The sequence below is a fragment of the Notamacropus eugenii genome, chromosome X, assembly GCF_028372415.1.
Source record: "Notamacropus eugenii isolate mMacEug1 chromosome X, mMacEug1.pri_v2, whole genome shotgun sequence".
NCBI classification, from domain to species: domain Eukaryota; kingdom Metazoa; phylum Chordata; class Mammalia; order Diprotodontia; family Macropodidae; genus Notamacropus; species Notamacropus eugenii.
The window spans coordinates 72,177,171-72,191,806 of NC_092879.1; the positions used below are offsets into that span (position 1 = coordinate 72,177,171).

The 14,636-nt window shown below is 45.3% G+C and overlaps 1 protein-coding gene across 10 annotated transcripts in view; it reads left to right on the forward strand.

Moving 5' to 3' along the window:
* The window catches only part of NSDHL (NAD(P) dependent 3-beta-hydroxysteroid dehydrogenase NSDHL), a 37,355-nt gene that overhangs the window by 1,632 nt on the left and 21,087 nt on the right, over window positions 1-14,636 (forward strand). For 3 of the 10 annotated variants that reach the window (XM_072626343.1, XM_072626336.1, XM_072626334.1), the window contains exon 2: window positions 14,026-14,121. The exons of 4 other annotated variants lie outside the window; for them this stretch is intronic. The gene's annotated coding sequence lies outside the window, so the exon portion shown is untranslated. Of the gene's footprint in view, window positions 1-770; window positions 789-6,082; window positions 6,143-14,025; window positions 14,122-14,636 lie in introns of those variants that run through there. 3 more of the 10 variants (XM_072626339.1, XM_072626335.1, XM_072626340.1) reach the window with 3 other exon arrangements.

A 14,636-nucleotide genomic window follows, 5' to 3' on the forward strand; every position in this document is an offset into this window, starting at 1 on the left:
AGGGCTACTCAAACCCCCAAGATACCCCGCTTTCACATTTTCAATCCCTCCTTTTCTACTGGATCCACCACCCTGAAAGACAGGCTTTGGTCTCCATCATTCCCTTCCCCCAATCCATCCCATAATCTTGCCATCCCCTCAACTTACTGTCCTGCATCTCTCTCCTTTCTGCAGAGCTCCTCCATGGATTGGCCACCCTGGCCTCTTCTATCCAAAGGCTTCGGTGCCCTCTTACGTGCCAGATCCTACTTGACCTTTCTGCAGCATTGGCTACTGCTTGCCACACCCTTTTACTTTCTCTCCTTGCCTTCTGTACCTGACTATTTCTTCAGTTTCCCTTCCAGGCTAATTTCATAACCATTTACCCTTCTCTTCCCCCCACCCCAAGTCCAGTCGGTCTAAACCACTAGCCATTTGCTATCTCCAAGTCTGCTTCCTCTACCTCTTCAACTCTTGAAATCCTCCCATTCTTTCAAAGTGCAGCTCAAATCCCACCTCCTCCATGACCCTCACCCTCATGTCCAGCAATCCATTATTCATTTTTCATTGCTGTATTGAATCTCTCCTGTGTAATGGTAACATCCTAGTTTATATTCTGGTTATTTGTATATATAACATATCTTCCTAGGGGATTGGATTGTAAGCTCCTTGAGAGTAAGAGATTGGATTGTTTTCATTGTTTTTATCCCCAGCATCTGGGGTCTTGCGCGTATTTTTTTTCTGGCTGTGGTAGCTCTGTTTCTCTTAACTGATTTTCTTTTTTCTTACAGCTTACTTCTGCTGCTTAAGTAAGTAGGAAAACTCCATTAATGTGGTAGAGGTATAGTTCAGAATTAGTGATACACTCCATAGGAACTAACTAGGTGCAAAGTATCATGGCAGGCATTGTGGGCACAGAGAGGTGTGTTGCATTGAAATCAACACAGCAGACCACACATTCTAAGTTGTACAAAAACTCATCTGGCATTTCTGTTCTTTAGCCATTTGGCACCAAAGGGTAGAAATAGGAGGCAGAAAAAATGGAACTAATGATGTTTTATCATCCCCTGACACCACCATCACCAGCCCCACCCTAAATAAAACCCCACAAACACATACACACATGCACATGAACAGGAACACTCACCTCATGGGCCAGCTGGGGACTCAGGCAATCAGATCACCACATCTAATTAAGAAATACCTGAAACTCAGTGGACAGCCTGGGTGCCCCACTACTATCTTCATGATATCAGCCCTGCAGCACAGAGGGTGGGCTGCCTGTTGAGAATCCCACAGGACAGGAATAGGTTAGGGTAGCTTGCCATCTGCACCAGTGGAGGGAACATCCAGACAGATGAGATTCCAGTTTCATTTCAGTATGGCAAGACTTAGATGAAGTAGTTCAGGGTGAGAAAAGCCAAACCCAAAAACCAGGAGCTACACTAACAACAGAATGAAGCAATTACAAGACTGTATTCAGTGGTAGCAAAGTCCAGATGAAACATGTTGTATAACTTCGTTACTGCCTCGTTAAAGAGAACATAAATAAGTTTGGTTTCATTTGCCATTTAGTAAATAATAGAAGTGTTGGATTAAAAAACAATGAAAAAGAAAAAACAACCTGAAACTCCTATAAGCTTTCAGCTTTCTGTGGAGCAAAGCGGCTCCTGTCCCTCTCCCTGAATTCTCTGACTTTTTTCCCCATTTCAAAATGGGGGGAAATGCTGCTCGGAATATTCATTTTAACCTTGTGTCTTGTCTGTAAAGGGGAAAGGGTCTGCACAATTTTCTGCCAGGGTTAGGGAAGAGATGGGAGTAGCTCCCATTTCTCCTTGTTTTTCCATCCCTGTGGTTCTTACTCACCAACTTAGCCTACCAGATCTCACCATGGGAGCTGCAGAAGAGAAAGAAGGGAAAAAAGAAAGGAAGTCAGCAAGTGGCATGGCACTCAAAGAGATGTTTCTGACTCCCCGCCTCTCTCTTTTTCCCTGCCCCCACTCTCAGATAACATTAGCCTTTGAGGGGAGCAGGCCTGTCCCCTCCCCCATCATCTTCCTGAAAAGGGGAAGGACATTTGGTTTACTTTGTCTTACTTGCCTAGAAATGGCCAGCTTTGGCTGGAAGGTGCTATCTGATGGGCTTCCTTTGTAGTTGGGGGTAGGGTGGGAGCATGTCATCTCACCTCCCTTATCACAGTGCCCTGCTGGCCTCTGGGACAAAAATGAAAGATGGTCACTCTGTATAGGGCCTTGGCCCACTCGGTAAAAATGCCATTTTTTTTCTCCTTTACTTTTTTTTTTTTTTAACCTACCTGTGGACTTCCAAACTCTTATAATTGCTTACACTTATGCCTTGGGGGGCTAGAATGGCCTTTCAAAACACCTCTTCTTTCCTGCCTTCATGGATATTTCTCTTATTGATCCCATCAGAGTTCCCCATCTCTCTCTCCCCCTCTCCCTCCCTCCCCCCTCCCCTTTCTCTCTCTCACTCATTCACTCTCTCACAAAAAGTTACAAATGAAAATTAGTAGCCCAAAACCAGGTAGGTACAGTGGATTTTGAAGTTAGAGGAACTGGGTTCAACTCTCATTTCCCTCACTTCACTTTATCAAGTCTCAGTTTCCTTATCTGTAAAATGAGGTTGAACTAAGGCTCCTTCCAGCTCCAAGTGTTTGATCTTTTTTCCCCTCCTTTGACTTACCTCTGAGGAACTTAGAGACTTTGTTAACTTGGCTAAGGAGTAATCCAGAACTGATGATAAGACCCACAACTCAGTGGAAGTTTATCCCTATGCTCCCCTTGAAGAAAGGGGCCTTTCTTAAAATTCTAAAGCAGTTGGAATGTGAACCAAGAGACTGCAGGGGACTGAGTGTTCTCCAGGCTCTTTAGCTGTGATATTTGCATATCCACAATGTGCTAATTAGTTATTTGTTTATTAAAGGTCTGGGGTTTGCTGGCCTGCTCCATCTCGCTGTGTGGCACTGCCCTGCCCTCAGATGGGTTGGGGAAGGGGAAGCAGGGGTCTCTGCCTCCCAGAATGGGAAGGATTTGGGGATTCGAAGCTTTGGTCTTGTTTTCCTACTTGTCTTTTCTTTATCTCTCCTGGGCTGGGCTTTTTCTCTTCCCCCCAGCTGCCAGTGGGAGTGAGGTGCAGAGCTTAGAAGACCAAGGGGTCAGCACAGCCTGTTCTGCCCCGTCCCATAGGATGTCCTAAGCCTTTGGCTCGCCAATGGTCATTATTCAGAAAAGGCTTTACAGCTGTATAGTTACTTTTCTGTCACTTACCAAAGCCACCGCATGCAATGCCATTTAATTTGTTGTAAGGGAATGTTCAGGTAACTAGATTGCAAGGCCCTTTACAGAGGTTATGTCATTGGAGCCTCTGGGAGCTAAATGCTATAGGGGATTGTTCACGTTGATCTGTGAGTTATCCCAGTGGGGGCTTCATGATGAAAGGGGTATGAGGCCCTCCTTGAAATCAGGCTCTGCTGCTATCTGTGTGTTCCCTAGGAGCCCCAAACTTTCATATAATTAATATCTAGGCCTAGATTCCGTTGAGTAGAAATTGTGGTCTCTGTCCTCTGAGACCTGTGGGCAATCAGATTTAGAGGAGGGAGAAATCTTAGCAAGCCCCTGGTGTTTTCACTGGAGCCTAACCCCCAGGTAGATGGAATTTGAACCCAGGCCCTTTGACCCTAAGTCCAGAAGCACTGGGGGAAGAGGAGGCATGCACTCCATCCAAAGATGACCCTGTCCCCCATGATTGCTGTCCGTATTTGTGGGTGCAGCCCCGGCTTCTTTGCACACATGTTTTTTGCTTGGTGGCTCCAGACTACTCCTTTTGTTGGGGTCTGACTGCTTCTTGGGGACTCACAGTGAAGGTCTGGCTGGGAGCCAGCTCCCTCCTCACTATTGGGTTGGGTTTGTTTCCCAGGAGGATAGAGCTAGGTCTTCCCATCATATGTGGCTGTGCTACAAGAATGTGTTATATCCTTACCCACCACTCTAGACTCCTTGGGACAAATGGCACTTTGAAGTGCTAGACTTTGGAGTCTCAAAGACCTGGCTTCAGGGTCAGTCTCAGCTATTAATTTGTAGGGTCATCGAGGCTAGGCCAACCTCCTTACCTTATTTTATAAGGGCAGGGACCTGAGACCCAGAGAGATAAAGGGACTTGTCCAAGGTCACACGGCTAGTAAATAAATGGCAGAGCTGTGAATCGAACCCACATCTGCTGACTCCAAATCCAGCATTCCTTCCTTCAGGACCATTGGCAGGTCACTCAGCTTTTTTCAGTACCTCAGTTTTCCTAATCTATAAAAGGAGGGCCATCTGGTGCATCAGTGACCACTAATCCTTACATAAGGATTTCTGGGGGCCACATATTGACTTTGATTTAAAATGTAATGTCTTTTGTGTTTTATTGTATCGTTGATTTTGTTAAATATTTCCCACTGACTTTTTAATCTGGTTCAGGTTGCACTGCGGAGTCTTGTAAGCTGTTTGGCACCCTTTAAGATTAGATGATTTTAGGAATTGGTCTCTCCTTTGTACTTGTGTCTCTAGTACCTGGCACATAGTAGGCAGTGAGAAATACTTGTTGATTGGCTGAGCCCCTCAAATCCCACCTCAGAGACCTTCAGTAGGGTCTCAGTTACCTCTCTGGGCCTCAGTTGCCTCACCTATAAAATGAACAGATTGTGCTAGACCTCCAACACCCCTCCTAGCTCAATGTCCAGGGTCCTTTGGCCCTCCAATTGCAATTTGTAAAGTAATGTCTGCAACACATAGAATTGTGAAAATCAGATGAGCTGCTTAATGGATGTGAATGGTAGATCGATAACTAAAGGGTCCTCCAGACAACCCTGGTTGTGGTAAGATCTTGTCCATAAAAAGCAGGGGACCTGGGAGAGCTGGGAGGGGACATCTAGTAAATGGGGGGGGTGGGGTCCTGAGGGGGATCTGGAACTAGATTATTGCCACGGCCCCTACCAGTTTTGTGGATTCAGTCCTGTTATCTGGTGGGATGGTAAGGTGAGTAGAGACCAGGCAGAGGCATAGATTCTATTGGGAAAGAAGGCCTTTGGAACCCCAGAGGGCCTCCGAAAATGCCAAGGTTTTTCTGGTTCCCATGGTAACCAGAGTAGACACTTCAGCGGGGAGGGGAGTGGAGTGGGCCAGAGTAGAGGCAGCAAGTAAGGCTCTTTTTCTATGTGGGTCATTTGTAAAAGGGGTTGATAAATCAGGGGCTGTACAGCCTTGGAACACTTTGCTTTCACAAGATCTGAACTGGATTATATGCTATGACTTCTGTCACCTTGCTCAAACACTAGCCATGACCTTCAAACAGGCCCTCCTCCTCCTCTCCGGGCCTCATTTTCTACCTCTGTCAAATGAGGGGGTGGGAATCTGTCGACCTCTAAGCGTAGATCTCCCATCCTCTGATCTCCAAGGTCCCTCATCTGGAAACCTTGAACCAATTTGTAATTTTCCTAAAGAAAGGGTTTTCTATTTCCTTTTTATGCCTTCCTCTACCTCCTCCCTCTCTTCCTCTGCCAAGTTCCTACTCTAATGCTACAGATTATCCTTAATATTTCATGCTATCTTCTCTTGAGACATATATTAGTTTTATGATGAATTGCTGACAGGTTCAATGATATGACCTTCAATAAATATCATTCTGCAAAAAAAAAAAAAAATGGAAGGTCTAGGACCAAATCTTGGTAGATGGCTTGACAGGAACTCCTTCCAGTCACTCATATTGGCTGATACATTCTGACTTGTATTTATTGATGGATATGCCTTCCTCCCATCCCTATCCCCCCTCTCCCCCTCCCCAGTCACTGAATTGTAAGCTCCTAGAGAACAGGGACACGTGCATCTTTCATTTTTGTGACTCCAGACCTAGCATTGCGCCTTACATAGAAAGTAAAGCTTAATAAATGATTATTGGGTTGAATTGAAATCCTCAGTGGGGAGGAAGAAGGGGGAAATAGAAGAGAAATACACAAAGATGACAAAAGGACATTTAGAAAAATCTATTCCAAACCAAAAATAACAAACCCAAGCAAACATGATGCCTGTGGGCTTGCTTTAAGAAGCTGTGGCAAAGACACAAAAGAGAACATCCAGCTGCTGTCCGGAGCTGTAGGTGGTTACAGGTGAGTGATCTTAGGTGAGTAGTAATAACCATAACTCACATTTCTATGTTGACTTCTGTTTTCTCACACCAGCCCTGTGAGGTAAGTGAATGTCAGGATTATTATCCCTATTTTATAGATGAGGAAACTTCAACCCAGAGAGGGGAAGTCATTTGCCCAGGGTCACACAGCTGGGAAGAGCTACTACTCAATGGAGCAATCAGAATAAAAGTCAGGTTGCTGGTGGGGGGCAGGGGAAGAGAAGGGGTAGAAGAGAGCAAAAAAATGCTGAAAGAAATGGGCCAAACAAACTAGAGGCAAGGTCAGGTTATCAGCCCATGAGAGAAGGAAAACAGGGTGGTAGCTGAAAGTGGCCTGTCTTGTGACACCCCACTGTTGTGGGACTGCCTCATAAGAGGGGACTCTGGGTACCTCACTTATCTGACTGCCCCAGCTGGGGGGCCCAAATGAAACTGCCCATAGTGAAGTGGACAAGGTATCAGATTTGGAGTCAGGCACCTGGGTTTGGATCCCAGCACTTGTCACTTGCTGCCTCTGTGACCTGGGCCCCATCACTTTCCCTGTTTGGGCTACAGTTTCCTCATCTGGAAGATTAAGTGGTTGGAGTAGAGTGGGGGTTCTTTACCCCATTTGTGACATGGGCCCCTGTGGCAGTCTGGTGAAGTCTATGGATAGTTCTCACACTCAGGTTTTTGAATGCCAAAAAGAAAATCCATAAGATCGATCATAAAAGTCCCCCCCCAAGTTCTGAAGTCCAGGATTAAAGGATCTCCAAGGTCCTTTCCATCTTGAAATCTCTGAGCCTTTGAAAGCAAACGGCACTTTGGCCAGGTCTGTGTTTTTATGTAGTAGATTGTTTGGGGAAGGGAGTAAGGTGATCTGTATAATGGCCAGAGCACTGGCTTGGCAGTCAGGAGAGATCTTGGTTGCAATGCCAGCTCTGTCATTGACCAGCTTTGTGCCCTTCATCAAATCACTCCGACCTTCCACACCTCAGTTTCCTCAGCTTCCTTCCTGGTTTCTTCTTTGCTGTTCTAATGTAAATCTTGAGTTTCTTGAAGATGTCTTTATTTTAATATACCCATGGAATCGTCTTACAGTGTCCCCCATTTTAATTTCCGAGAAACAAGCTCCCCCGGGAGCCATGTTGAAAATATTCCATTTTGCTGATTTCTGTATAAAAAATGGCATGTTTTCGTATTGGCTCAAGCTGACGCACGTGAGAATAGGGCCCAACTCAAGCCGGGTTTCTTAGGTAACAGTGGAGAGGCAGCTTTGCAAAAAAGCAAACGCCTCGTTATTTGCATCATTAATACTAATTGGGGAAGTTTTTCTGTTACGTGTTCTGCATTTGAATTTGGAGAGAAAGGCCTTCATTTTGTTTTTCCCAGGACTCCTGCTTTGCAGCAGATTCTCAAAGAAATGTACCAACCTTGCCAATTAGTATGTGCACAGAAAAGAACTGCTCTTCTCCCTCTCCGTGCTTCTTTCCAGCTGCATCAGCCCTTGAGAGGCCTTTCAGAGTTGCTATGCAAGGCCACTTGGGCATGGGCTTTTCAAAGAACTACGTGGGGAGGGAGGGACTGTCTGGGACATTCTGGCTCCCCACTCTAAGGTACAAGGAAGGGTCTCAGGAGCTTTTTTTCACTTTGTGAAGGAAAACGCTCCTGAAGGATTTTGATTTTTTTTTTGCTTCTCTCACAAAAGGCTTTCTCCTGTCTGTATTTTGCAAAGGGTGGAGGAGAGGAACTTTCCTGAAATGGAAAAGAAAGGTCTTTTGTTTTGGGGGGAGGGAGGGGTCAGTCACCTCATTTGAGGTCCATCTTGACCAGGTAAATATGCTTGTTTGCTGCCTTCAGGCTGGTGGCATGTTTCTGTTGGCAGACAAACTAGTATCTATGAACCTTGGGGATCCAGGTCTCAGTTTATACAGGTAGACCTGTAGTGAGAGGAGAGGGCAGGATTGCCTCCTGCCCTCTCCTTTTAAACTGACCACCTGCCTCTCCTGAGAAATAGAACCATAGGAAAAAAATAAATAAAACTAGAAAGCCAAAGGCCCTCCTTCCTCTCCTGCTGAACAGAGATGATGGTCAGCAAATGGAATGGGCAGGAAGGCATGAGCCCCCTTCCCAGTTCTTAATCTGATGAAAACCTCCCTTCTTTCCCTCTCCCACTCTCTTGGCCAGAGCCATTTTGCCCTTTTTGGTAATGTTCAGTTTAAGCCTGATATGAGCTTGCTACAAATTGGGGTGAGAGGGTGGTAGGGAGTTTGAGTGCGATTATTCCCAGCCTTGGGGGGGGGGGGGAGGATGCGCCAAGAACTACGCAGCTTAGAGATAACATTCTGTAAGTTGATAATTTTTTCCTAGCTCAGCGGGACTGGGTAACTTTCAAAAATATGCAATAATGTTTGGCATTGGAGAAAAATACTTTGTTTTCTTATCCAATGTACTGGTTTTTGTACATCAAAATGTACAGGATGGAACTAGCTGTTCTCCAATGGTAGCTACCTTTGTAACGAAGCTTAGGGAATTTCTTGTTGCTCAGGGACCTCTTGACTTGCAACATCAGTAGCCAGCTGTCAAGGTTGAAAAGATTGCTGCTGCATTGTCTCCAACTTTCTGCCAAAAGTCAGGGGGGAGGAAATCGGTTCCTGTCTCTGGGGCCTTAGGATATCCATTGGCAAAATGGAGCAACTGACCAGTATGGGTCATTTGAGAGAAAGAACCGAAATTGGCTATTTCTGTTGTTTCTCCAACTGACTTTTTTTCCTCCTGGTTCATCATGAAAAGTATGGGCCTAATGGTCTAAGGGTCAAATGTTCAGCTGGCCCAACAGCACCATGGGTGTCTTTGGTTAAGCTAACCCCATTCTGGGCCTTAGTTGTCTCATGATGACTGGCCTCCCTTGTTGAACTTCATGCTGAGGTTTGGGGAATCTCATTTCCTTTTTTCTCATAAATATTCCAAGTCCCCATTTAGGAGGTATTGTGACTGAAGGGGGCCAGGGTTTGAATAAATCTAAATTATTAAACCTAAAATTATTTTCATTAAGGAAAAAAGTGATTGGAAATTTTTAAATCTTTAGCTTCAGTAGACCTTAGAAGAGTCGGGGTGGGGGAGATTTGGAGGGGAACCAGTTTTTCTCCGCTCCAGACTTTTGTGTTGCTGGGATCCTCTCACTCCACTCCCCAGCCCACCAATACCTCTTAGGCTGTTTCTGGAGACTGAAAAGCCCCCAGAAAATGACATTTCAGGAAGACCCAGGTCTTCTATATAACATTCACAAATGGGCCCCAAGATCACAGGAACTTAGATTTCAAGCTGGAAGAGACTTCAGAGACCAATGGGTCCAATCCCTCCCATCCCTATTTTTACAAATGAAGAAACTGAGGCCCAGAAAAATTAAACGCTTTACCAAAGGTCACACAGGCAGTAAGTGGTAGAGGCTGGATTTGAACCCAGGCCCTCTGAATCCAATTCCAGTGCTACTGAGCCCTATAAGCCCACTTTGAGAAACATCACATAATTGCTAGCATTTATGTAGCACTTCAGAGAAGCCAGGTGGTGCAGTAGATAGATCGGAGTTCAAATCTGGCCTCAGACACTTCCTAGCTGTGTGACCCTGTGCAAGTCACTTCACCTTCTTTGCCTCAGTTTCCTCTTCTGTAGAATGAGCTAGAGAAGGAAATGACAAACCACTGAAGTATCTTTGCCTAGAAAACCCCAAATAGGTCATGGAGAATCAGACACAACTGAAACAACTCAACAACAGCATAGTGCTTGAAGGTCTGCATATATTATCTCATTTGAGCCTTACATAACCTTGTGAGGTGCTGGGACAGATACCTTTTACACATGAGAAAATTGAGGCAGTTAAGTGCCTTGCCCAGGATTATACAGCTAATAAGTATCTGAGGCCAGATTTGAATTTGTGTCTTCCTGACTGCAGGTCCAACACTACCTAGCTGTGCTATGTGAGTGAATGCACACTGGTCTAAATGGAACAGTCTGGTTTTATCAGCTTAAGAGATAGATCAAAAAGGAGACTGGAGATACAGTGCTGGTCAGTGGGTCTTAGTAGGGCCTGGTTATGGCAGGTTCTATTTAAATAGAGAGTTTCTAGCTATAATAAAGAATTGAGAGGCAGCCTAAGAGTTGGGCAGACTTGTTGCCTTTGATGTGTACTAGACAAACCCACCCTCTGTACTGGGCTCTTCTCAAAGCCTCTAAGTTACCTGGGGATTGCTGGCCAGTGGGGAAGCAGAGAGGGACTTCCTATACCAATTAAGTCACAAAGCTTAAGCCTCATGACAATAATAGTGATGATAATAATAAAGAATTAGGAGCTTGGTTGAGATCTCTTTGACCTAATCAGAACAGGGCACACTTGCCTCCTTTTGCTTTTTTAATGTAAATGGCATCCTTGAATATGAGCCTCAGCTGAATGGATTCTCTGCTTTGGGAGGGTTGTGCCTTTTAAATTTTTGAAAAACCATACATGTACCATCCAGTCGCCTCCTCCTCCTATACCTTCTTATAGTCCTAGGTTCTCAAAGACCATGTCAACAGGAGTTGGGGATGAGTTAGGTCTGGCAGGTGTTGCCTAGCTGCCAAGGCTTTGATGACAGGGCCTGGCAATGCGGGTGTGTGTGTGTGTGTGTGTGTGTGTGTGTGTGTGTGTGTGTGTGTTGGATATATTGTGTCTCTGTGTGCTTGCAGTATACTCTGGGTGTGCCTGAGGGTTCCTAGGACCACCCTTGCTGGGTGCAGAGGCTCAGCACCAGGTCAGCCACAGGTCAACAAACTCTTTGCCCACAGGGACTCTGAGAGAGCAGCCTACTAAGCATGAGAGAGATGCCTAGACCAGGGGTGGGGAACCTGCAGCCTCGAGGCCACATGTGGCCCTCTAGATTCACAAGTGTGGCCCTTTGACTGAATCCAAACTTCACAGATAAGTTGGCCTAGACCCTTGAAATACTCAAATGAAGCACATGGTGTTTGGAGATACAGCATGGTACAGTGAATAGAGGGCCAGCCTTAGAGTCAGGAAGCCCTTGGGTACATCCTCGAACTCAAGGCAAGTTACTTCTCAGCACTCTGGGCATCTCTTTGAGACCATAATTTGCAAGTGATATCATTGGGAAATCCCTACAGACTGATAAAAATCACAGATCTGGACCCTAAATATATGTAGGCCACAAATCTCAATACTATCTCCATGTTTGAGTGGTGGAGGTTGTCAATAGACTTATGTCCTATGTTGTTCTGACCTGAGGCCTCTGTCTCTATAAATGAGGGGATTACATCGTGTGGTCTTTCCTAGTCCAAAGGCCAGCTGCAGTCTTTTGGATTTGGGGGAGGGGGTAGCTAATTCCAGGAAGTGGTTAAGATGAGTTGATTTGCTTGTTCCACTTCAGGTAGGTCATTTCATTGGGAGATGTTGGTTCTTGGGGCTATCACTAACAGAGCTGGACTATCTGGGTTATGTTTAGTTGCCCCAGTTAAGTAACTGCCTGGTCCGTGCCTTCCCCTCTGGGCCATGTGCAAGCTGGGGGTAGTAGGTGTACTTGGTGGGATATGTTGTGGTTTCTTGGGCATGTAAGCAGCAGTTCTTAGAGTAGCTAGCTCAGGCCAGATATTCTGGAGTGGGAGGTAGGGGGATTGAAGGGGGCGGGGGGGGGGGGGGGGGGGGGGGGGGGGGAGGGGATAGCGATGCACACTCAGTAGTACTTTGAACAACATGCTGACCTGCCATTACACAATAGACCCACTTCTAAAATGTTTGTGTATAAAGTACATCTATTCACTCCCATTCTCCTATTGGCATCAATTAGAATTTCAGCACTGTGCTCTCCCACACAGAGGGGATCTCAGGGTTTGTGTCTGTTACATTAAAGAACCCTAGCCTTGGCTAAAAGAAACACTCTTTGTTGATGAACGAAAAAGTCCCACGGTGGACTTTTCCAAGTATCCACGATCTGTCCATGCTATGTTGGCTCTGAGAACTACAACCAAGTTTGGGCAACCTAGTCTTTGTCCCAGGGTGCCAAATTTTAGATCACTTCAGCTACAGAGAAATAACAGATGACAAAGAACAGTTAAAATAGGAAGCTGCCAGGTAGTAGACTAGGCTGATATCCTTGTCCTTCCCTGCTCCCCAGTAGCATCACTGCCATGCCCCAGTGGAGGGCTTTGTTTGCCCTGGACATAGCGTTTAATGCTTGTGTGCGACAAATTCCTAGTTCTGGCTCTGGGCACGCCATGCACCTAGGTAGATTGCAGCCAAGCCATGCCTTTCCATTCTTTGGGATTTCTTGCCCCTCTCTTCTATAAGTGCCCTAGGAAGAGGATCTTTCTGATGCGCCGAAGACCTTCTCAGTCTCTTTGTATTTCACTTCATTGCTGCCAGTGTCATACTTAGGCTCTCCTTCTGTTAGCCCATATGCATGATGGGTAAAAACCACAAGTATTAAAGTTCTCTGGTGGGACTGCTACACTCCAGATTTTTGAGATTCTAACATGGTCTACTACATATGTCTATACCCCAGTATTTCATATTTTGAAGGTTTTTTGATCGTTATAATAAATGAACAAAAAATACCTATTAAATGAAGTTATATAAAATAATATTAAATCTATCATACAAGATTTTTTTAATTTCCAGTCAGTTCATTAAGAATAAATAAGATAGGGATTGGGACTGGTCCTTTTATTGATATAGGGAACTCCCAGGTCGGGGAACTCCATCTACCAATGCAGATCAGCATCTCTACAACTTAGAGCCATAACTCAAATCAAAGAGATATGGGGCCACTGAAGCATACAGAAGGATCCCTGTAGGCCACAGCACTTGGCCAATTTGACACTCTGGCTCAGAGGGTTCAGAGGAGAAGTCATTTGCCCAGAGTCACACAGCCAGTATGTGTTAGGGGCAGAACTTGAACTTTGATCTTCCTGGCACACAGTAGGCACTTAATAAATGTTTGTTGACTGTCTGTCCAACTTATTGGCTCCAAGGCTTTCTCTTTGTCCACTACAACAGGGCTGCCTTTAAAAGAAGATCTTTTCCTTTTGAAAGAGGGCAGCTATGTGGTTCAGTGAATAGACCATGGGCCTTGGAATCAGAAGGACCTGAGTTCAAACCCAGCCCCAGACACTTACTAGCAGTGTGACCCTGGACAAGTTGTGTAATCCCTATTGCCTTCCCCAACTCCTCCAAATACATATATATATATATATATATATATATATATATATATATATATATATATATATATATATATATATATATATATATATATATATATATATGGTGCAGGCTAGTCCTAGGGTTTATGGGAGGGTAAAAATAAAACTAGGGGCGAGCAGCAAGTTGAGAAGGAGGTAACATCCAGTGTGTATGGGGAGAGCAAGGACAGAAAGGATGGATCCCAAACTTAGAGAACCCAGAGCTGGAAGGGGCCTGAGAGACCCTCTAGGGAAGGGCTTCCTCACTTTCACTGTATGTCCTGGGTCCCTCAGGCAGTCAGTCTGAGGAATTCTATGGATCCCTTTCTCACTTTTATGTTTTTAAATGCACAAAATAAAACATGTAGATTTACAGAGAAAATTATGTTGAAATGCAATTATTCTAATCTTTATTTTTCTAAGAAACAAGCTCACAGATATGATAAAACCAAGGTCCAGAGAGTGGAAGGGACTTGCCAAAGGTCATTTGGGCAGTAAGGACTGGAGCTGGAATTCAAATGCAGATCCTTCCTACTGGAAATCTGGTGCTTTTTCATGACACATACCACCTAGCCTCCCCCAGAAGGCAGTCAGGTTGTGGATCGACTATTTGTTTCATTAAATCTGCTAAGCTAGAATTTGTTCCTTTGACAGAGACAGCATAGCATAGTGAGAGGAGAGCCAACCTAAAACCAGGAAGACCTGAAATCGAGCCCTGCCTTTAAACACCCCCTGGCTGTGTGACCCTGAGTAAGTCTCCTTTCTTTCTCAGTGTGCCCGGGAAATTTAGGAGGTGCAAAGAAGGTGCCAGCCTGCATTGGCTGCATTGGAGGGAGTTGCCTCACCCCAGAGTTCTCAGTACCAATGAAATCAAAGGTCAGGTCAGGCCCCAAAACTTGTCAATACTTCTTGTATGTAAAGCTCTGTGCCAGGCCCTGGAGGATCTACGAAAAAGGAAAGGCAGCCCCTTTGCCCTCCCAGAGTTTAACTGGAAGAGTCACATGGTAGGGAGGCCTAGTAGAATGGCTTTGCAGGCCAAGGGCCTGGCTTCAAATCCTGCCTCTGACATGTAACATCTGTAAACTTGGGCACATCATCTGTAAAATAAAAGGGGCTATGGGGTGGCACAGATGGCCTCTGAGGACACTCCCAGCTCCAGATGAGTGAGCTTTGCAGATTGTATAAGTAGTTGTGAGTGTCAGTGTAGTAAAATGGTCAGGCGCCCCACCTTGCAGGCAGAAAGGATAGACATCCTAGCCTAGAGT